Below are 5515 nucleotides of genomic sequence, written 5' to 3'. Positions count from 1 at the left end.
AGACTTGTGGTATTATTTTAGATGCTCATGAGTGGTGACACCTCGATGTCGGGCTGTGTTGGTTTTTAGTTCCGCAACTTATACTGCTATTTTGGGATTTTATTTCTGTTAAAGACCTGGTATTTATTATTCTAACTGCTTAAAGTGAATTGGTAGTGTGTCGGCTGGCCTTGTCTTTGCGAGAGGCACCATCACGACTGGGTTTGGGTTTAGGGTCGCGACAGGTACCTACATTATGTGGCAAATAGCAATTAATTGGCTGCAGGAAAAATGCAGAGGAAGACATATACATACAAACTACAACTTCTCAACAATATATCTACAATAAATCTACAAGTACTACAAAAAAACAGACAAGTTACAATATTTCTACAAGATTTCTACAATAAAACTACAATACCTGCTGCATCCTTTGTACTAGTTGTTACCATTATTCCCTTGTATGCTGACTTTAAGAAGGTCCCATCAACTACTACAACTGGCCTACAATATTCAAAACCACTGATTGACGTACAAATCGCAACAAATACATACAAGAAGCAGTCATCGTCTGTCTTCTTCAATTTAACTACAGAACCTTGATAAGTCTTCTCCAGAATATACAAATAACTAGGCAATTTGTTGTAAAAGTCAGCAGGATGACCTCTCAAAAAATGTAAAACCTTTTCTTTTGCTCTCCAAGCTTGCATGTAGGTTAGATTCACGCCGTGTTCAGACAACATGTCTGTGACGACCCGGCCGATCGTCTTAAGAAATTACGCCCCGATCCCTTATTAATTGTTTCCCCAAGTCTATTTAAGCTAATTTGAATTTGCCGGGATGTTCGGTTTGGAGTTTCGGAGAGTTTTGGGACACTTAGTCCCTAAATGAGAGCTTAAGTGTTGGAAAGTTGTCCGTAGTCGGAACAGTGTGAAGACGGCCTCGGAATGGAAATCTGATGGTTCCGTTAGCTCCATTAGGTGATTTCGGGGATGGGAGCGTGTACGGAATGTGTTTTGGAGGTCCGGTGTAGAATTAGGCTTGAATTGGCGAAGTTAGTATTTTGGCGAATTCCGGTTGATAGGTGAGATTTTGATCCGAGGGTCGGAATGGAATTCCGAGAGTTGCTGTAGCTTCTTTAAGTGATTTGGGAGGTGTGTGTAAAATTTCAGGTCATTCGGAGGTGATTTGGTTGGGTTTTTGATCGAATGCATGTTTCGGAAGTTTTGGAAGAACTTAGGCTTGAATTCGATGTAATTTGATGGTTTTGGTGTTGTTTGAGGTGTTTTAATGATTGGAAAGAGTTTGAATGATGTTATAAGAGGTGTTGGTGCTTTTGGTTGAGTTCCCGGGGGCCTCGGGGTGATTTCGGATGGCTAACGGGAAGTTTTGGACTTGTGAAATTGGAAATTTGCTGCTACTTCTGGTATTTTCGCTTCTGCGGATTTGGGACCGCAGAAACGGTCTCGCAGATGCGGAAGGGGAGATCACAGGTGCGAAGTTTGGCTTGGGGAGCTGTTTCCGCAGAAGCGGACGAGGAGCCGCATCTGCGGTATCGCAGATGCGGCACTGGTATCGCAGAAGCAGAGTTTTTCCATAGAGAATTTTCCGCAGGAGCGGAGCTTAGTCCGCAGAAGCGGAAGCCGCAGATGCGGGAATGGACCGCGGATGCGGTTCTGGACCTTAAGTGAATTTCCGCAGAAGCGGAAGGTGGATCGCAAAAGCGGAAGTCGTAGAAACGAGAATTGACCGCAGATGCGGTTTCGTCTGGTCAGAAATATTAATGTTCATCTTCGCGAATTTTTGAAGGGTTTCTCATTCTAACTTCGGACTTGGAGTATTGTGGGCGATTTTGAAGAGGGTTTTCAAAGGGCTTCGATAAGGTAAGGATTCTTGGACTTAAAACACGATTTTATGGTGCAAATACATGGATTAGGGCTGAAAACTTAAGAAATTAATGGACAAAAATGGTGTTTTAGGGCTTGAACTTAAGAGAGCAAAAATTGAGGATTTGAGAGGTCATTTAGACTCCGATTTCAGTGTTCTTGTTATGTATAGACTCGTGAGAGTACGACGGTTATGAAAATGTTAATTTTATCCGATTCCGAGACGTTGGCCTGAGGGTCGTTTTGGTCGTTTTACCTAATTTCGCGCCTTAGCTTTAAATTAAATAGTATAATCAGTTGCTTGAGATGTTATTTACGATATGTAATTGAATTGAATAGATTTGGGCCATTTGGAGTCGGATGCTCATGGCAAAGGCGTGGTTTCTAGTTGATTTTGTGCCGGTTTGAGGTAAGTGGCTTGTCTAACCTTGTGGGGGGGACCTTCCCCTTAGGATATGATATTTGATAATTGAATGCCTTGTGCGTGAGGTGACGAGCGCGTACTTGAGCTAATTGTTGAAAATTCCGATTTACTTAAATATTTAGACTGAGTTTCTTTCTTGCCTGCTTTATTCCATTTGCAAATTATAGCTTGTGTTAGTTTAGAAAAGCATGCTTAGTTAATCTAAATGGCCTATTTGCTTAAGTTGCTTTGTTTTGTACTACGTGAAGCATGTTAGGCTAGAACTACCTGTTGCCTTGTACTTTTGCATTCCAATTCTGAATATCTTCTCGTTGTGGCTGCGTATTTACATTGGGACTACGGATGTGGGATTCCAGTAGCTCCCCCCCCCCCCTCCCTTATTTGTTTACTTTGGGACTGCGGGTTCGATTCCCGATAGATCCCCCTGCATATTTACTTTGGGACTGCGGGTTCGATTTCCGATAGATCCCCCTGCATATTTACTTTGGGACTGCGGGTTAGATTCCCAATAGATCTCCCTGCACATTGATAGTTGGACTACGGGACGGTATCCCAGGAGATCCTTCGGATACACTCATATGATGGACTACGGGACGGTATCCCGGGAGCTCCTTGGACAGTTGATGAAATGGACTACAGGACGGTATCCTATGAGATCATCGTTGATGGTATTGATATTGAGCTGTTTTACTCCGTGTTACCTTATTCTCTGTGTTTAATTGTTGCCTTGTAAACCCTGTCTTACTTCATCGTTGTACTTATTATTTCTGCTTATTTCATACTGTTGCAAGACTTATCTTTATTATTATTCTCAGTAGGGCCCTGACTTTCCTCGTCACTACCCAACCGAGGTTAGGCTTGGCACTTACTGAGTACTGCTGTGGTGTACTCATGCCTCTTCTGCGCATGTTTTTCATGTGCAGATCTAGGTACTTCCTCTCAGGCGCACTATCCTTGAGGCAGGGAGAGCTACGGAGACTTCGAGGTACATCTGCAGCGTCCGCAGACCGAAGAGTCTCCTTCTTTACTCTATCTGTAGTATTTAGCTTTCTTTCGTACTGTTGCTTTAGACATTCTGGAGTTAGAGCCGTATATTACTTTCCGTTAGCTTGTGTTCCCGTGAGTTTTCGGGTTTTGGGGTGATATTGTAGACTTCCGCATTATTGAGTAATATATGCCGAGCGGCATCTTTTATATAGTTTTCTTTTAATTGTTCGGTTTTAAATTAGTTATTCCGCAAGTTATGTTATTTTCCGCATTGTTAGGCTTACCTAGTTATAGGGACTAGGTGCTATCACGACATGTTCACGGAGGCCGAACTGGGGTCGTGACTAGTTGGTATCAGAGCTCTAGGTTCATAGGAGTCACGGAGCACAGGCCGGTTTATTAGAGTCTCGCTGATCGGTATGGAGACGTCTGTACTTATCTACGAGAGGCTATGTAACTGTTAGGAAAATTCCCACTTCATTTGATTTCCTTGTCGTGCGATATTTTGACATCACAAATTCTAAACTTATGTCTTCTATTCTCTCACAGATGGTGAGGACACGCGCTACTCGGGATGATCAGGCACCCGCGCCCCCTACTGCAGCCGTCAGAGGCCGGGGCAGGGGTAGAGGTCGAGGACGCGCACGTGGTGCAGCCAAAGCACCTGCGCGAGATGCCACCGAGGTACCACCAGCAGATCCAGCCGGAGCCCAGGCACCTGGCACGCCTACTACTGCCACTACTACTCCTGCTCTTCAGGATACTTTGGCTCAGTTCATGAGTATGTATACCACATTGGCTCAGGCAGGGTTGCTTCCCCTTGCTGCAGCCACATCCCAGGCTGGGGGAGGAGCACAGGCTCCCGCCGTCCGCACTCCTGAGCAGTGAGTGCATGTTGAGCAGGCTCCCGAGATTATTCCCGCACCGCCTGCAGCGCCAGTTCAGCCCGAGGACGGGTCAGCTGCTTCAGAGGACGAGCAGCGGAGACTTGAGAGGTTCAAGAAGTATGATCCCCCAGTATTCAGTGGATTAGCATCAGACGATGCCTTGGGATTTCTAGAGGAGTGTCACCGTATTCTTCGCACTATGGGCATAGTAGAGTCCAGCGGGGTTTCCTTCACCGCCTTCCAGCTTCGGTGAGCCGCCTATGATTGGTGGTGCACTTATGATATAGACAGTCCAGCCGAGGCTGCCTCACTGACCTGGACCCAGTTCTCAGATATGTTCATGAGAGAGTTTGTCCCCCAAAGTCTCAGGGACGCATGGCCCGCAGAGTTTGAGCATTTGCGCCAGGGTGCTATGACCGTTTTGGAGTATGCTATCCGCTATACCAGGTTGGCTAGGCATGCACTGGCCTTGGTTTCTACAGTTCGTGAGAGAGTTCGCAGGTTCATTGAGGGCCTTATCCCACCCATCAGATCTAGCATGGCTCGAGAGTTGGAGATGGACATTCCTTATCAGCAAGTAGTGAGCATTTCTAGGAGGATTGAGGGTATGCTCGCCAGGGAGCGAGTGGAGAGGGAGGCCAAGAGGTCTCGAGAGTCGGCCACTACTCTGGTGCCCGTACCCCAGCAGCAGGTCGTCATGGTAGGGGTTATGTAGGTCGCCCCGTGCATTCAGCTCTTCCAGCAGCCAGCAGTGCTCCAGCTCAGCCTATACCTCAGGAGCCTTACTATGCACCTCCAGTTTCTAGCGCGCCTCCTGCGCGGGGTGCTTCCAGATGTCAGCCCAACAGACCCGGCCCTAGTCAGTCACAGCCACCGCGTCCTCCCAGAGCTTGTTTCGAGTGTGGTGATACACGCCATATGGTTAGGGACTGCCCCAGACTTGGTAGGGGTGCATCTTCACAGACTGCTCAGCCACAGCGCACTTCTCAGAGTTCTCAGGCCATGGTCACAGCTCCAGCTGCTACCCCATCTGCCCAGCCGACTAGGGGCGGAGGTCGGGGAGATAACGGTCGCCCTCGAGAGAGGGGCCGGGCCAGATACTATGCTATTCCTGCTCGTACCGAGGTTGTTGCCTCCGACTCCATCTTTACAGGTATTATACTGGTTTGTCACAGAGAGGCATCAGTTCTATTCGATCCGGGCTCTACTTATTCTTATGTGTCTTCTTACTTTGCTCCGCATTTGGGTGTGCCTCAGGATTCTTTGAGTGCCCCCGTTTATGTTTCTACTCCTGTGGGGGATTCTCTTGTTGTGGACCTCGTTTATCGGTCATGTCTGGTTACTATTCATGG

The sequence above is a fragment of the Nicotiana attenuata genome, unplaced genomic scaffold (assembly GCF_001879085.1).
Source record: "Nicotiana attenuata strain UT unplaced genomic scaffold, NIATTr2, whole genome shotgun sequence".
Lineage (NCBI taxonomy): Eukaryota > Viridiplantae > Streptophyta > Magnoliopsida > Solanales > Solanaceae > Nicotiana > Nicotiana attenuata.
Note: the sequence above shows the minus strand (reverse complement) of the source record.